Genomic DNA, 20128 nt, shown 5'->3' with positions numbered 1-20128 from the left:
CTCACAGGCGCGGGGAAGACATGAAACCCTGGTCGATTGCTGACCAGATCTAGGGGGTTTCTGTCCGGAGGATCTGCCCCTTTCGAACCTTCCACCTTTACCTCTGCTTGGTCCCCCAAATTTTTTGCTCTTTCTAGATGTACCACTGGGACTTTGCTCTACTGATTTGTCCCCTTTATCTTTCTCTGATTTCTCAGTCTTCTCTGATTTCTCTTTCGCTGTTATCACTTCTAATTCAATCCTTTCTAACTCAAGTGCCTGAGAGATGAGCTCAGAGAAGTTACTGTGTCTGAATCCCCCTACTTGCATCCTCAAACTGGGCTTCAAACCGATCTTGAATCTCTTGCATCTTTCTTTGTTGGTAGATAGGAGACTCTCAGCATAGCGGCTTAAGCGGGAGAACTCCCTTTCATACCCTGCCACAGATTTATTTCCTTGCTTTAGACTTAAAAATTCTTATAGTTTCTGATCCACATATGCATCTAGGACATATTTTTGTCGAAACTCTCTGATGAAGTCATCCCAGGTCAATACTGGCGGTTTTGCCAAGCTGTGGGGGATGGTCTTCCACTAGTCATACGCATCCCCTTGCTGTAGCGATACTGAATACTCAAATTTTAGTTCATCTGGGCAGTGCAGCTTCTTAAACACTCGGTCCATTCTCTCTAGCCACTACTCTGCCTCTAAAGGGTCTACTGTATCCTTGAATTCTGTCGCCCCATATTTCAACAGCTTGTCATATTGTCTGATTGGAGCTTGAGGTTGCACCACAGGAGTCTAGGGTGGAGCTTGAGTAGGCATACCCCTAGCCATCTATTGAAACATAGCATCCATCTGCTAGGCGAATTGTGTAGGAAACTGCGGCATTTGTGGGGCCGGTGCCACTAACCCACTGACATTTTGGAGAGTTGGGGCTTCCCCTTGGGCCTCTTCCTCTACTGACTGCTCAACAGAGCGATCCCCTTCTTCCATTTCAGTCTGGAGTTAGGATATCTTCTGACCAAGTAACACAAGGAGATTTCCCTTCGTTAGTTCATATTTATGATGTAATGCACTGTATATAACAAATAAGGACATTGAGTAGTTGTTTTTATCAAAGAAAAGACACAAATTCACAAGTTAAAACATACTTTAAAAATTCACTCTGATACCACTAAAACATGTCACACCTTACCCCTTTGTAAGGCATAACATGATCCCGTAGAATACCTAATGAACTACCGAATTTCACCTACCGATAACTCATTTTAAAACCATTTTCTTACTTTTTGGAAGTGGTGAGCATTTTCTTACATTTAATAGAAGTTTAAAGGCTAGTAAAAAATTTTGTCCATTTTTATTTGTTTGCAAATTTTGGAAAAATTTCGGTTGAGTGTCGTCTGTATTTTAAGAAAACAGTTCTTTAAAAACCTGTAAAAACACTTCCAGTATCTCATTTCATCAAATCAAACACTACCGCAACAAAATCAACCTCAATTTTTCCCAACTCCAAAATTCAAAATAATTCTCATTTCAATTGTCTTTAAAATATAACACTAAATAACTTCATTCATTTTTCATTAAAGTAAAATGAAATTACATTCATCATCCAAAATATAAATGAGAAAATCCAAACTAATATTATTACAAACTCTATACAACTGCTCATGACCAGTTTATACATGTACATACATTTACATACACCAAATAAATATTACAATCAGGGTATAAAATATACTCGATAAAATTTCAGGGACATAGCTCCAAGATCCTCAGCAGCTCACTCTGTTGCTCCTCTAGTCTCTATATCTGCGACAGCAATAATAGCCATCGCTGAGTACTATGACTCAGTGGTGCACAATATTCTAAAATAACAGTTTATGCATAATTCAAATCACATTTATTCAAATATTGAACTAACATGAAAAATAGATACAAAACATAATTTTTAAATTTTTTTAGTCCAAACAATCTCATTTAGGAAATCTCAAAATGAATTTTATAAAAACACACAGTTATATCATGCCATTCAAAACAATATTCATATCAATAGCCAGAGGCTTATGAGAAATCACAAGGCTAGCTAGCTCAATCTATGCGTACCCATTCAAATTTCTTCCTCTACTGGCTCACACCTCAACACTTCAGCCAGAGAGGGAATCAAAATTCAAAACTATTTCCTCCCACTGGTCATCCTAGTGAGGTATTCAAATATATGGTCATGACACTGTGATTTCAAAACTGTCTTAGCAATTTACTAAACATTTATTACCATTTCAAACACATACAAGTAAACTTTCAACAAATTAAGTCAAAAGCATAACATACATTTCAATCACCATTTTGCAATATAAGTAAATCACAATTCGTTTCATGCACTTTGCAAACAAATTTTAAAGAATATTTATGTTATGCACAAACCTTATGCGAGTCGCCTTTTGGCCTTGACTTGATGCCTCGGGTTCTTTCTCGAAATTCTTTCCAACTGAAACACAGTTTTATAGTGTTTTAGTATTATAATTTACTATAAGTCCAAAAATAAATTCAAATCTATTTATATCTAACTTAAATATACTTAACTTGATGTTCTTTAAAATTTGTATTTTGATGTTACTATTCATGACACTATTCAAGTCAATTTATTGACTTTCTAATGCTTAATAGGTATAGGAATTCTAATTTCACCCACATACCACATTTTGGTTACCTAATTTGTTGGTTTTGGTTGATTCCTCAAATTTTAAGTCTCTTAGGTGAAATTTCCAAATTTTAGATTTGGTGTCCTATTTTGCACTGTTCCATTAGTCATGTTGCTGTAGTAATTTGGCTAAGTTTTCTTCATAAAGGTTGTTCCTTATTGTCTTAAATTTATTTACCTTTTTGAATCACTCCATTTGGAGTTTTGTAGCCTATGTTATGGCCATTTGAACACGACTGGTCAGATTTGGTGTTACCCAGAATTCTGGGCATTTCCTAGATTTTGGCAATTTTTGTACATTGACTGTAGGTGAGTTTTTAGACAGGTTATGAGCACAATTTGGGTTTGTTTCCTTCATGAGGTCATTTAGACCTTCCTAGGCCAAGTTATGGTCATTTACGTTACTACTGTTTATTTGGTCATTTTTGTACAGGTCAGTGTGCCCAATTCCGGATTTGGTCTAATTGTTCACTAAGTTATGGTCACTTTCTTGGCATGATTCCTAAATAACAAATGTGCCATTTTGTGTCTAGTTTTATTCCCAATTGACCTCACACCAATTAGGTTAGTAAATTTTCAGTTTTGGTCCCTAAAAAGGGCCTAGGTCAAGCTGCCTGCAAACTAACCCTAACCAATCTGAATTGAAACTTGGTTCCAACAATTCATACACACCACAAATGGTCACAATTGACCATTTCTCAACTCAAATAAGGTCAACTACATCAATTGACCAATTCTCAACTTTTTCTCCAATTTTTCACATGCTCAAAACCCTAGTTACATAAATTTCAACTCTAATGTAATTTAAAGTGTATATTCATGATCTATATACCTAATTCACCTCAAATAACCATTCAAATACCTCAAACTCATTCATTTCAAACCCTAACCCTAGTTGGCCGAAATTCCTATTTGGTCCCCCAAGGATAGTTTTTATTTGATTTTACACAATTTCTAAGTTTATTAAAGCATATGTGCATGAATTTTTAAAGAAAAACTAAGTGATTGATAACTAACCTCTTTCTTTGAATTTCAAATCTTCAATATCTATTTTTCCTCCTTTTCTTTATCAATCACCTTCTCAAGTTGGTCTAACAAGTTTTAATGGTGAAATTTGGGGACAAAGTGAGGTTTAATGGGGGTTTGCAAGCTTGAACTCAAGCTTCCATGGAGGTTTGTGGTGAGTGAAGTGGGAGAGAGAGAGAGTTGCTGGCTGGTTTAGTGAGGAAGATGAAATGAATTTTTTTTTTCTTTTTATTTTTGTCTTTTAATTATTAGGATTTATTCCCAAAATTTCAATTATTTAAATATTAGATTTATTGCATCATGCATATGTCATGCATGATGTAAATAAACTTTTTTTCTTCTTCTTTTTTTCTTTGGCATTTATTTTTCCATTAGTTCTTTAATTTAATTTTTGATCCCGAAATTTTCTTTTCTCCAATTTTATTGGACAGTTAGGTCAGGAGTCAGCTCTAGGAGTGAATTGACCGAATTTCCTCTCACTAGTTCAATCTGAATTGCAAGTTATTCAATATTTCTTTTGGACCCCTGACCTAATTATTTGACCTGCTTAACATTTTTTTTTTTTCATGATTTTCTCTTTTCCACTGTGTTTGCAATAGTCTTAAGGACCGCGGCGTCACATTTTCTAGTTCGAAATTTGAGTTTAGACTGACCTCGCAGTCATTCCCGAAAAGTTCACCCATCACTGTGACTCCCTACTCATTTAACTTTTTATATTCTATTTTTCTTATTTATACTTAACTATTTGGCAATTACTAATTATTTGCGTTCAGGGCTTATCTAGGTGTCTTAGATGTGGTTCTAATTCTCTTAATTGTTCGGACAGACACCGATCACTGGAACAATGAAATATACCAGGCTATGCAAATAGGGGTGTTACAGTGGTTATCGCAAGGGTTTTGCAGTCGCCGGAAAATTCTCACCGAAGTGAAAAAAGTGAGAGCCACCACTTTAATTTTGAGGGAAATCAAAGGAAATCATTAGTAAAAAAAAAATTTAAAAATTTATAAAACCACTTTTAAAACAGAGATTCTATGTTCGGGGCCTATGTACTAGTGGGGAATGTGTTAGGCACCCCACCTCATCCCTCAACGAGGGTAAGCAAATTTAACGATGCGCTCTTCATAACATAAGATTAATAATTTAGTGGTTGAAGTTATAATGTTGGTCCCTGTTAAAAGGAACGTTTGATATTTCACCATTTTAGGTTTCTCAAGAACACGGGTATATGGGATGGCCCTACAGTGAATTGGTGTTATGTTTATTTGATTAGTTAAATATTTTATCAAAATTCTCCCTCTTCAAATTAGGACTCTAATTCTAAAGAGGTGTTATTTGGCCCCTAAAGATTCATAACGAGTGAGGAGGACTCTCGGCTCACACATTATGTACCTTGGCATACAAATAACTGAGGGTGTAGTGTGTGTGTGTTAAAATATTAGAATTTTGTAACACCCCACACCTGTCTACAGTATAGCCGAGCAAGGCATGCCACACGGCGTGCCGGAGCGCCTGATCTTATCTGATTTCATTACAGTTCTTGATTTATTTATTCAAAAACTTTATTTAAGGTTTAGGCTATTTTTACTTTTATCAAAATCTAACTAATTTGAAAATTTAAAAAAAATTTAACGATAATCCGACAAAGTGTCAGCTGTAATTTGGACTAACAGTTCTTCTGAACCTGCCAAAGACAATTCACAACATATTCAAATTCATATCTCAATTTATCTCAATAATATCTCATCAGTTTCTCAAAATTTCTTAAACTCAATCTCATTCAGAATCATTATGATTAGATAATCAATTCAGACATTAGAATTCTTTCATTTCATTAACTTATATAATTTTCCAATTAAGTACATAAATTTGTCAAGTACAGGATATACAAATGAAATTACAATATACTTAGAATGAACAAAATACATAACATGTATAATTATGAGCCCTATCTACATGCATTGCTAAGGAGTTGACAATCTTGAACTCTTCTGACACTTTTACAGATCTGGACTCCAAAAATCTCAGGCAACAGTCTGCTGGTTTTACCTTCAGTACCTGCGTGAGGAAGCAATTCCATCGCGCTAAGCATTTCTGCTTAGTGGTTCAATAGTATAACAAGAAATAATATATATAAATAAAGAAAGAAATAACTCATAATTCGGATATCCAGGAATCAATTATTCTAACTGTATTGTATTTAAAGTCTCTAAGGTCCTGCAAATTGTATCTTTGTTATGTTTCTGTTGCTAATCTCTTTTACTCATTTCATTCAATGCTTAATTTAATTGCACTGAAATTTTCGTATACTTAACTTAACTTAACTGCCTGAAATGAATAATGTTTTAATTGACTGCCAATGTAGCCTATACACTGACCAGACTGGATAAACGGATATAATAGCACTGGGTACTTGGTACCTCGGGCCGTTACACCATCGGTCACAAAGTATCTCCCGATGTGCAAACAGTATGGCTAAAAAGCCATATAATCAATCAGGCATTAAGCCGAGTATAATAACACAAACTGTATAGCCATAGGCTATTAAAATTATAGTATGGCATAATAAGCCATAAAACATAGTATGACGTAAAATCATTTACAGAACAGCTGTCAGAATCCTATTGGCATGCCAACCTATCCAAACTAGTCAACTAGGAAAATTAGCGCATATTACAATGTTACATATTTAATTCTTTATTCATAGGGTTTATACATCTTTATGCCTTTCACTGGTCAATAAAATTATTGACCTTTTTATGCATCATGGATAGGTTGATTCTAGCATCAACATGTCACAATTTACAATTCAATATGTTGTCAATATAATACAATTTACCCTTTTCACAAGTTGACATTCATTGCCAAATCACTTCAAGCATCATTTTATGTAATTACCAATTTTTAATTTTAGTGTGCTAGACTGGTCTAGCTTAAAGTCCTATTTCTCTTGGTACTGTTCCCTTCAATTCATTTCATTAGTCAACCTATAATGTTGACCCTTGATGCACTCTATGTGAGTCAATTCTAATGTTACCAATATGTCACATTTTATAGCCCTTTAGTGTTGGTATATGTTACCAATTTCATTTCCAAGTGTATTGCATTTTATTGCAATTTACCAGATTTTGGTATACTATTTTGACCTAGCCGGACGACTTAGTTCCCTTGATTTTTGGGTTTCGGTCCAAACTACAAACTTGTAGGTCTATGTCTTATTGCACGCGGGGCAAAATTTCAGGTATTCTGAGTTGTGTAGACCAAGATATAGTCAATTTACCAATGCTGGACATATTGCACCTTTAGTGTAAAATTTGGTCAATTTTAGTTCTGGCAGTTTTGGTACCTGAACTTGTGCAAGCTATTTGATTTGGTTCTGGCCATTTCTGGGTTTTGGTGTCTTCATAAGAATTATAGCTCTATGTCTTATTGCACTAGGGATAAAATTTCAGGTCATTCTAAAATGTATAGACCAAGATATGGTCAATTTACTAAAGCTGGACAGATTGCACCTTTAGTGCAAAATTTGGTCAATTTTAGGTCACGTTTGGTTCGGCAGTTTTTGTACCGGAACTTGTGCAAGCCATTTAACTTGGTTCTGGCCATTTCTGGGTTTTAGTGTCTTCATAAGAATTGTAGCTCTATGTCTTATTGCACTCGAGGAAAAATTTCAGGTCATTCTAAGTTGTATAGACCAAGATATGGTCAATTCACTAAAGCTGGATAGATTGCACCTTTAGTGCAAAATTTGGTCAATTTTAGTTCTGGCAGTTTTGGTACCTGAACTTGTGCAAGCTATTTGACTTGGTTCTGTTCATTTCTGGGTTTTGGTGTCTTCATAAGAATTGTAGCTCTATGTCTTATTATACTCGGGGCAAAATTTCAGGTCATTCTAAGTTGTATAGACCAAGATATGGTCAATTCACTAAAGCTGGACAAATTGCACCTTTAGTGCAAAATTTGGTCAATTTTAGTTCTGGCAGTTTTGGTACTTGAATTTGTGCAAGCTATTTGACTTGGTTCTGGCCATTTCAGGGTTTTAGTGTCTTCAAAAGAATTGTAGCTCTATGTCTTATTGCACTCGGGGTAAAATTTCAGGTCATTCTAAGTTGTATATACCAAGATATGGTCAATTCACTAAATCTGGATAGATTGCACCTTTAGTGCAAAATTTGATCAATTTTAATTCTGGCAGTTTTGGTACCTGAACTTGTGCAAGCTATTTGACTTAGTTCTGGCCATTTCTGGGTTTTGGTGTCTTCATAAGAATTGTAGCTCTATGTCTTATTGTACCCGGGGCAAAATTTCAGGTCATTCTAAATTGTATAGACCAAGATATGGTCAATTCACTAAAGCTGGACAGATTGCACCTTTAGTGCAAAATTTGGTCAATTTTAGTTCAGGCAATTTTGGTACCTGAACTTGTGCAAGCTATTTGACTTGGTTCTGGTCATTTCTGGGTTTTAGTGTCTTCATAAGAATTGTAGCTGTAACACCCCTAAGTTCGGTAGTGCGTTCTACTGTTCCGGTGATCAGTGTTGTCCGGACAGCTAGAATGCCTAGAACTACACTTCAATATGAGTGAGGAGACATTAAATAATGAAATACAAGAAAAGAAAATACAAGAAAAATAAAGGAAAAATAATAGTAAAGAAATGCAACTAAGTTAAGTGAGCTGAGAACCCTAGCGATGGGTGACCGCACTGGGAAGTCACAGCGTGGACCGTTGACTAACTCTGGACCGCGGGAAACCCTGAAAAATATTTTTAGGAGTTAAAGAGACATTAATTGAAGTAGAAATATCATTAGAAATATCAAAGAAAAATTAAATAATTAGTACAAAGAAAAGCGAGAAATCGAAAAACGGACAAAACCCGGTGTTACCGAAAAATCGGGAATGCAACCTGAACAGGGGCATTGTGGTCATTTGATACCCCGAGTTGTCTTTTGACCTAAATTTCCATTAAAAATAAATAATATTACACTTGGAAAATGTCATGAAAAATTAAATTTGTGGTACCTAATTTAAATAGCAAAAATTGGGAGTTAAATGTGGAAAAATGAAACCTTAGAATAAACAATGATTTAATTCTTACATAGTGGTCCACTAACTCATTTAAGTGGACCACTAAAGCTTCATTTGGGCAGAATATACATCTTCATCTTCAACCTTAGAACCAGCAGAAAATTTGCTCCCAAAAAACTCCATTGACGCATGGTTGAAGCTTCATGCATATGAGATTCAAGCTTCTTTCCTTCTACCTTCCTTCATCAAAGTTAGTCTACACCACTTGGGCAGTAGATTGGCAGCAAGAAGACCAAGTTTTGGTGAAGGTTTAAGAAGTCTCATCCATAGGTAAGTTTGAGTTTTTGATTGTTGCTTTGTTAAAGTTTGTAAGGGTGTTATGGGTGTTTGATTTATGGAGAAATTTTTGAGTTTTGATGTTGAATGGGAATGTGCACTTTTGGCAGCCATGGAAACACCTTGAAGGCAGTTTAATTGTGCTTGTAAATGGTGAATTAAATGATTGATTAAATGTATATTGTGTAGGAAATTGTTTGGGTAATGTATACTTAGTATATGTAAATGTAAAATGAGATTTAAAGCTTGGAAAGTAATGGAATGTAAGTGTACCATTGTGGCAGTTTGTTCACTCTTGAAGAATGCTGAAATTCATGCTTGGTTTATGGAATAATGATGTTAAAATGTGTTGGTTGTTATGGCAGTTTGAATGTATGTATAGTAGTGTGAAGGTTGGACATGTGAATGAGCTTGGTTATGGAGTTAAATTGTTGTAAATTGAGTTGGGCAAATTCTGCACTTGTTGGTGCACATTGAATGTAATTGTAAGCTACCAAAATGACCTATAATGTGTTGTGAATTATGTTTAGGTCATGGTACAACCAGAATTAGTTTGAATGTTAAGTTTGGTGAGTGTTAAAAGTGATGTTTGATATGTATGCAAGAATTGCAATAAGGCAGTTTGTATTTTAGGCCTATAACTTTAAGTGTGTGGCTCCAATTGGTATGAGACCAATTGGAGGTGAAACTAGGCACAAAATGTGCCAACTTTCATGGAGGAAGCTTGCCAAAATTCTGCTTGCAAGGTAGCTTGAAAAATGACCAAATCCGGATTAAGTGCAAATGAGGCCTGAAAATTGACTATTTAGGCAGCAGTTAGTTTTTAGGCCATAACTCACTCAAAATAGGTCCAATTGACCTGAAATTTTAACCATGAATAGTTAAGACCCATATCTACAAGTCTTATGAAGACACCAAAGCCCAAAAATGACCATAAGTAAGTCAAACAGCTTGCACAAGTTCGGGTCTAAAAACTGGCCGAACCTAAAATGACCTAAAGTAACCTAAAATGACCAATTTTGGTGCAATTTGACCAGCAATAGTAAAATGACCATAACTTGGCCTACATAACTCAGAATAACCTGAAATTTTGCCCCGCATTCCATAAGACATATATCTACAAGTTTGTAGTTTTGACCGAAATCCGAAAACCAAGGGAACGAGGTCGTCCGGCTAGGTCAAACTAGTATCCCGGAATACAGCAAATCGCAAGAAAATGCAGTATACACGGAAATGAATTTGGTAACATGTACCAACCCTAAAAGACTATCGAATGTGACATATTAATGACATTAAAACCTAAATTACCTAGAATACACCAAGGGTCGACATAGTAGGTTGACTAAGCGAATAAATGAATTCAGTGAATTAATTATCAAGCATTATCGTTAGAGACAGTTTAAATGAGTACTAAAACACTTTAAATTGTGTTTCTCAGTTAGCAAAGACTCAGGGAGGGGAAGGAAACACTGAGTCAGAGCCAAGAGACAGTTATCAGAGGTTTGTGCATAATAAGTATTTCTTTTGAATTTTTCAATTGAAATAAATTATGATTATTTCTATGTTATTATTTTAAATTGTGTTTGTGCACAATAAGTTTGACTTCTCATTTTCTACTTAAAAATTTAATTCAACATTATAGTTTTAAATTGTGTCCGTGCACAATACTTTTATATTCACTGCTTTTACTAGCAAATTTATGTAGAGAAATGAGTTATGAATAAGTTTTGATTGCTTTGGTTTTGGGAATATTATTTGGAACTTATTGTATTGCCAACTTTGCAAATGGAAATTTTGAGATAAAATGTGATTTATGGTTTGTATGAAATATTGTGATTTGAAATTGTTTTGATTCACATTTGGCATGACACTATTGATATATTCCTCCCTCTTTGACTTATCAGTCTGGGGTGAGTGTGATTTTGTTCCTCCCTCTTTGACTTCCCAGTCTGAGGTGAGTGTGGATGAATACTCATTATTCAGCTAGCTTCCTCCCTCATTGATTTCGATTATTGGGGTGAGTGTGTCTTGTCGTGGTGTACAACACGGCATGTGTGGAAAAATTGTGTCATGGCCTAAATTATGTTATCGATTGGCAACATTGTATTATTCAGTTATTTGATCGAATTGTGTTATTGATTTGCAAAACGGTATTATTTAGTTATTTGATCGAATTGTGTTATTGATTTGCAAAACGGTATTATTCAATTACTTGATCAAATTTGTGTTAGTTGAATTTTGTAAATTGTGAAATGGAATTGTGAATCATTTGATTTGTAAACTGTCAATAAAAGATTTATATATCGCATTTCAAATTGTTATTATGCACCACTGAGTAAATTTTACTCAGCAATAGCTTTTCATTGCTGTCGCAGGTAGACAGACTGACAGGGCAGCAGACTAGGCTGCTAGTACATTCAGCGAGAAATCATCGGGTATATTGAGTATACCATATTCTTCATTTTATATTGTAATGTATGTTCACTGTATGTATATAGTGTTCTTGGTTTTGAGCAGTTGTAAATTAAAATTGTACATTAAAGTTGTAAAATAAATTATGAGTTATTTGGACTTGTAAAAAATGTATTATATTTCTTTTATCTCAATCTTTGAAAAATTATTGTGGATTTGTGTTGAATTATGCTAGAGTTTGAGATTGAGAAAAATATTGAAGTGTTTTTTATAGGTTTTTGAAGAACTGTTTTATCCAAATTACGGAGGGCACTCTGCCAAAATTTTTTTACAGAAATTACTAAAAGTCTAAATGTGTTAGTTAATTCACCTCAGTTCAAAAAGGTTTTCAACACCTGTAAATAGTGCTCACCACTGTAAAAGAAGTAAGAAAAGTTTTTAAAAATCCCTTGTAGTGTATTTAATGGGTTATCAGTAGGCGAAGTTGGTAATTCATTAGGTATACTACGGGATCATGTTATGCCTTACAGAGGGGTAGGGTGTGACATTAGCTCTATGTCTTATTGCACTCGGGGCAAAATTTCAGGTTATTATAAGTTGTATAGACCAAGATATGGTCAATTCACTAAATCTGGACAGATTGCACCTTTAGTGCAAAATTTGGTCAATTTTAGTTCTGGCAGTTTTGGTACCTGAAATTGTGCAAGCTATTTGACTTGGTTCTAGCCATTTCTGGGTTTTAGTGTCTTCATAAGAATTGTAGCTCTATGTCTTATTGCACTCGGGGCAAAATTTCAGGTTATTCTAAGTTGTATAGACCAAGATATGGTCAATTCACTAAATCTGGACAGATTGCACCTTTAGTGCAAAATTTGGTCAATTTTAGTTCTGGCAGTTTTGGTACCTGAAATTGTGCAAGCTATTTGACTTGGTTCTGGCCATTTCTGGGTTTTAGTGTCTTCATAAGAATTGTAGCTCTATGTCTTATTGCACTCGGGGCAAAATTTCAGGTTATTCTAAGTTGTATAGACCAAGATATGGTCAATTCACTAAATCTGGACAGATTGCACCTTTAGTGAAAAATTTGGTCAATTTTAGTTCTGGCAGTTTTGGTACCTGAAATTGTGCAAGCTATTTGACTTGGTTCTGGCCATTTCTGGGTTTTAGTGTCTTCATAAGAATTGTAGATATATGTCTGAACTATTCATGGTAAAAATTTCAGGTCAATTGGACCTGTTTTGAGTGAGTTATGGTCATCCTAATGACTACTGTTCATATGGTCAAAAATCTGGGTTGCAAGGTTGCTATTCCGGATTTGGTCATTTTTAAGGTCAGTTTCTAGGCAGAATTTTGGCAACATTTCTGCATGAAAGCTGGCCTATTTGGTGTCTAGTTTCACCTCCCATTGGCTTCATACCAATTGGGTTCATAGTTTGGCCCTTATGGCCTAATTTATGTACTGCCTTCAATACACAACCTGTATAAAACACATACACTTCCAATTTGATATTCCTTCTCCTCCTCATTACTTCAATATTCAATCAATAACACTTCCATATATATATTGTACACAATTCCAGCAACAATTTTGGGCAGAATATTCAAGTGCTCAATGCACATAATTCACCATTAAGTTCAATATTCACTTCCACCAAAATTCAACATATCTCAATGTCAATATTACACATACACTTCAATATAATCATACTTCAATATCACTTACACTTGCTGCCCACAATTTAATGCTAGCATATTTCATTAATAAACTACATATTCACACACAAATTCATGATTTAATAGGCTGCCAAACATGGCAGTTTTCCAAAGCATCAAGATTCCATTACACACCCTTAATTCAAGCACTACATGCACATACTTAGATTTTAACTTACTACATCCTCCATTTAAGTTATTCAACCTTAGTTTCCATCCATTAGAGGTAGGAAAAACTCAACTACAATAAACTTTCATGGCTGTCCAAAATTGAATACATCAATAACTCATCAAATCCTTAAAATTTCTTCACCATCCAACTCATCTCAACCTTAATACAAACTTTAATGAAGCAAGGGATGAAAAACTAGCACTAACCTTTTTTGAGCTTCACCAAAACTTCATCAAATCCTCTTCTTTTTGCTTCCAACATACTGCCCAAGGTGTGTGTGCAAGCTTTAATGAAGAAACTAAGTAGAAATGGTGGTTTGATCATGCACCCATGGAGATTGCATGTGGGGCGTCCATGGTGAACTCCATTTCTCTTGGCTGGTTAATTCTCAAGATGGAAGATGATGGTTCTGCTGTCCCAAAGGAATATTTAAGTGTCCCAAATTAAGAGTTAGTGGAGCACTAACTTGGATTTTAATGTTTAATTAGTTAAAGTTTCCTTATTTGCTCATTTGGCTCCATTCTTTTACTATTTACATATTGTATCACAATTTAATTTTTCATGACACTTCCAAAGTGTAATATCATTTATTTTTAATGGACATTGAGGTCAAAAGGCAACTCTAGGTGTCAAATGACCAAAATACCCCACTTCGGGTTATATTCCCGATTTTTCGGTAACACCAATTTTTGTCTGTTTCTCGATTTTTTGTTTTTCTTTGTACTAATTTATTAGTTTTTCTTTAATAATTCTAGTGTCAATTTTATTTCAATAGACTTTTACTTATGTCTCGAAATTAAATTCTGAGGGTTCCCCGCGGTCCTGGGGTCGGCAATGACCTTCCCAGTGCAGTCACCCATCGCTGCGATGTCGGCTCGTTTAACTTAGCTTCATTTTCTCTCTTTCATTTGTCTTTTTGATTTTTCTTGCATTTTCTTCTTATTTATTTCATCATTATATGTCTGTTCATTATCACTGAAGTGTAGTTCCAAACATTTTGACTTTCCAGGGCAGACATTAGCCGTCAAAATAGTAGAATGTACGGACTACGAAAATGAGGATGTTACAACTCTTCCCCTCTAAAAAGGGATTTCGTCCTTGACATTCATCTGATTTAAACAACCGAGCTTATCGTTGTCTCATAATTTTATTCACTTTTCCATCATTGTTTTCCTCTGCCTTTAGTATTCCTACTCATGAAATTCTATTATTCATTAGTTTCTTGATCTCTCATGCTAGATTTCTTTGCCAGTCCTTCTGTCTCTTTTACCAATTCCAACTCTGTTAAATTACCCTTTGTCTAAGTATTCTGCATTTATCTCATACAAGACCTTATACCTTGGCATCTTCATGCTTATTTAATAAATATCACTATACACAAACTCCATCAATGGAAGGTATCTATTCTTATTTCCGGAGAGAGCATCAATGCAATTTCTAAATGTATTCTCAAATACCTACATCATTCCTTTCTGTCAAAAATATTAAAATACTGATAAGACTCCATATCGATGTCCAAATTTCTTCATCCTCAAGGTGTTCTTTCTAATTTATAGCCATACTGAATTCTCAAAGCTTATAGCAATTTTTGTGGTAATGGTAGTCCACATTAGTGTAACCGAGTCACTGACTCTAGCTACCTTAGAAGTGTAGTCTTTCGATAGGCTAGTTCTGAAGTTTTAAATTTCTTACTAGAATTTTCACATTTATTTCCCGTAATAGTACTCTATTCGGGTGTAACTGTATCAAATTATAGATTACTTACAAATATTCTTATTTTATTCTACCACGAGGAAGCACGTAGCTCTACACAATAATCTCATATCGGTACTGTAATCTGCAGCTTACAATACAAACAAGGAGAACAGTACGTAGTTATTACGTTATAACCTCATGAACTAAGTTTTCTACTTCTTTTTCTAATGCCCTCTGCGGCTCTAAGTCCATATCTTAACTTTGAATAATCAAAAGTAAACAAATCTGCATAGTGTCACCTCAACTCTTATGAATGCAATGCATGTATGCACACTATCTTTCCAATTATCTTTGCCTAGGAACGCTTAAACCTTGCTCTAATACCACTAAATGTAACACCTCTCACCCGTCTACAGTATAGCCGAGCAAGGCGTGCTACAAGGCGTGCCGGAGCACCTGATCTTATCTGATTTCATTACAGTTCTTAATTTATTTATTCAAAAACTTTATTTAAGGTTTAGGCTATTTTTACTTTTATCAAAATCTAACTAATTTGGAAATTTCAAAAATTTTAACGATAATCCGACAAAGTGTCGGTTGTAATTTGGACTAACAGTTCTTCTGAACCTGCTAAAGACAATTCACAACATATTCAAATTCATAGCTTAATTTATCTCAATAATATCTCATCAGTTTCTCAAAATTTCTTAAACTCAATCTCATTCAGAATCATTATGATTAGACAATCAATTCAGACATCAGAATTCTTACATTTCATTAACTTATATAATTTTCCAATTAAGTACATAAATTTGTCAAGTACAGGATATACAAATGAAATTACAATATACTTAGAATGAACAAAATACATAACATGTATAATTATGAGCCCTATCTACATGCATTGTTGAGGAGGTGATAATCTTGAACTCTTCTGACACTTTTGCAGATCTGGACTCCAAAAATCTCAGGCGACAATCTACTGGTTTTACCTTTAGTACCTGCGAGAGGAAGCAATTCCATCGTGCTAAGCATTTCTGCTCAGTGGTGCAATAGTATAACAAGAAAAAATATATACAAATAAAGAAAGAAATAACTCATAATTCGGATATCCAGGAATCAATTATTCTAACTGTATTGTATTTTAAGTCTCTAAGGTTCTGCAAATTGTATCTTTGTTATGTTTCTGTTGCTAATCTCTTTTACTCATTTCATTCAAGGCTTAATTTAATTGTACTAAAATTTTCGTATACTTAACTTAACTTAACTGCCTGAATTGAATAATGTTTTAATTGACTGCCCATGTAGCCTATACACTGACCAGACTGAATAAACAGATATACTAGCACTGGGTACCTGGTACCTTCGGCCGTTACACCATCGGTCACAAAGTATCTCCCGGTGTGCAAATAGTGTGGCTAAAAAGCCATATAATCAATCAGGCATTAAGCCGAGTATAATAACACAAACTGTATAGCCATAGGCTATTAAAATTATAGTATGGCATAATAAGCCATAAAACACAGTATGACATAAAGTCATTTATAGAATAGCTGTCAGAATCCTATTGGCATGCCAACCTATCCAAATTAGTCAACTAGGCAAATTAGGGAATATTACAATGTTACATATTTAATTCTTTATTCATAGGGTTTATACATCTTTATGCCTTTCACTGGTCAATAAAATTATTGACCTTTTTATGCATCATGGATAGGTTGATTCTAGCATCAACATGTCACAATTTACAATTCAATATGTTGTCAATATAATGCAATTTACCCTCTTCAAAAGTTGGCATTCATTGCCAAATCACTTCAAGCATCATTTTATGTAATTACCTATTTTCAATTTTAGTGTGCTAGATTGGTCTAGCTTAAAGTCCTATTTCTCTTGGTACTGTTCCCTTCAATTCATTTCATTAGTCAACCTATAATGTTGACCCTTGATGCACTCTATGTGAGTCAATTCTAATGTTACCAATATGTCACATTTTATAGCCCTTTAGTGTTGGTATATGTTACCAATTTCATTTCCAAGTGTATTGCATTTTATTGCAATTTACCAGATTTTAGTGTACTATTTTGACCTAGCTAGACGACCTAGTTTCCTCGGTTTTTAGGTTTCTATCCAAACTACAAACTTGTAGGTCTATGTCTTATTGCACGCGGGGCAAAATTTCAGGTCATTCTGAGTTGTGTAGACCAAGATATGGTCAATTTACCAATGCTGGATAGATTGCACCTTTAGTGCAAATTTTGGTCAATTTTAGTTCTGGCAGTTTTGGTACCTGAACTTGTGCAAGCTATTTGACTTGGTTCTTGCCATTTCTGGGTTTTGGTGTCTTCATAAGAATTGTAGATCTATGTATTATTGCACTCGGGGAAAAATTTCAGGTCATTCTAAGTTGTATAGACCAAGATATGTTCAATTTACTAAAGCTGGACAGATTGCACCTTTAGTGCAAAATTTAGTCAATTTTAGGTCACGTTTGGTTCGACAGTTTTTGTACCCGAACTTGTGCAAGCCATTTGACTTGGTTCTGGCAATTTTTGGGTTTTGGTTTCTTCATAAGAATTGTAGCTCTATGTCTTATTGCACTCGGGGCAAAATTTCTGGTCATTCTAAGTTGTACAGACCAAGATATGGTCAATTCACTAAAGCTGGACAGATTGCACCTTTAGTGCAAAATTTGATCAATTTTAGTTCTGGCAGTTTTGGTACCTGAACTTGTGCAAGCTTTTTGACTTCGTTCTGGCAATTTCTGGGTTTTGGTGTCTTCATAAGAATTTTAGCTCTATGTCTTATTGCACTAGGGGAAAAATTTCAGGTCATTCTAAGTTGTATAGACCAAGATATGGTCAATTCACTAAAGCTGGACAGATTGCACCTTTAGTGCAAAATTTGGTCAATTTTAGTTCTAGTAGTTTTGGTACCTGAATTTGTGCAAGCTATTTGACTTGGTTCTAGCCATTTCTGGATTTTAGTATCTTCATAAGAATTGTAGCTCTATGTCTTATTGCACTCGGGGAAAAATTTCAGGTCATTCTAAATTGTATAGACCAAGATATGGTCAATTCACTAAAGCTGGACAGATTGCACCTTTAGTGCAAAATTTGGTCAATTTTAGTTCTGGCAGTTTTGGTACCTGAACTTGTGCAAGCTATTTGACTTGGTTCTGGCCATTTCTGGGTTTAGTGTCTTCATAAGAATTGTAGATCTATGTCTAAACTATTCATGGTAAAAATTTCAGGTCAATGGGACCTGTTTTGAGTGAGTTATGGTCATCCTAATGACTACTGTTCATATGGTCAAAAATCTGGGTTGCGAGGTTGCTATTCCGGATTTGGTCATTTTTAAGGTCAGTTTCTAGGCAGAATTTTGGCAACATTTCTACATGAAAGCTGGCCTATTTGGTGTCTAGTTTCACCTCCCATTGGCCTCATACCAATTGGGTTCATAGTTTGGCCCTTATGGCCTAATTTATGTACTGCCTTCAATATACAACCTGCACAAAACACATACACTTCCAATTTGATATTCCTTCTCCTCCTCATTACTTGAATTTTCAATCAATAACACTTCCATATATATATTGTACACAATTCTAGCAAAAATTTTGGGCAGAATATTCAAGTGCTAAATGCACACAATTCACCATTAAGTTCAACATTCACTTCCACCAAAATTCAACATATCTCAATGTCAATATTACACATACACTTCAACATAATCATACTTCAATATCACTTACACTTGCTGCCCACAATTTAATACTAGCATATTTCATTAATAAACTACATATTCACACACAAATTCATGATTTAATATGCTGCCAAACATGGCAGTTTGCCAAAGCATCAAGATTCCATTACACACCCTTAATTTAAGTACTACATGCACATACTTAGATTTTAACTTACTGCTTCCTCCATTTAAGTTATTCAACCTTAGTTTCCATCCATTAGAGGTAGGAAAAACTCAACTACAATAAACTTTCATGGCTGTCCAAAATTGAATATATCAATAACTCATCAAATCCTTCAAATTTCTTCACCATCCAACTCATCTCAACCTTAATACAAACTTTAATGAAGCAAGAGATGAAAAACTAGTACTAACCTTTTTTGAGCTTCACTAAAACTTCATCAAATCCTCTTCTTTTTGCTTCCAACATACTGCCCAAGGTGTGTGTGCAAGCTTTAATGAAGAAACTAAGTAGAAATGGTGGTTTGATCATGCACCCATGGAGATTGCATGTGGGGCGTCCATGGTGAACTCCATTTCTCTTGGCTGGTTAATTCTCAAGATGGAAGATGATGGTTCTGCTGTCCCAAAGGAATATTTAAGTGTCATAAATTAAGAGTTAGTGGAGCACTAACTTGGATTTTAATGTTTAATTAGTTAAAGTTTCCTTATTTGCGCATTTGGCTCCATTCTTTTACTATTTACATATTGTATCACAATTTAATTTTTCATGACATTTCTAAAGTGTAATATCATTTATTTTTAATGGAAATTGAGGTCAAAAGGCAACTCTAGGTGTCAAATGACCAAAATACCCCACTTCGGGTTATATTCCCAATTTTTCGGTAACACCAATTTTTGTCTGTTTCTCGATTTTTTATTTTTCTTTGTACTAATTTATTAATTTTTCTTTAATAATTCTAGTGTCAATTATATTTCAATAGACCTTTACTTATGTCCCGAAATTAAATTCTGAGGGTTTCCCGCGGTCCTGGGGTCGACAATGGCCTTCCCAGTTCGGTCACCCATCGCTACGATGTCGGCTCGTTTAACTTAGCTTCATTTTCTCTCTTTCATTTGTCTTTGATTTTTCTTGCATTTTCTTCTTATTTATTTCATCATTATATGTCTGTTCATTATCACCGAAGTATAGTTCCAGGCATTCCGACTTTCCGAGGCAGACATTAGCCGTCGGAACAGTATAATGTATGGACTACGAAAATAAGGATGTTACAAATTTTGACTAAGAAAATTCAGGAAAGGACTCTCTCCAGATCTCTTAAAATGTTTTTATTAGAAGTTTGGTTAAGAAAATTCAGGAAAG

Source organism: Hevea brasiliensis, chromosome 7 (genome assembly GCF_030052815.1).
Source record: "Hevea brasiliensis isolate MT/VB/25A 57/8 chromosome 7, ASM3005281v1, whole genome shotgun sequence".
NCBI classification, from domain to species: Eukaryota; Viridiplantae; Streptophyta; class Magnoliopsida; order Malpighiales; family Euphorbiaceae; genus Hevea; species Hevea brasiliensis.
The sequence above is the reverse complement of the archived record's forward strand: the minus strand, read 5'-3'. Positions refer to the sequence as shown.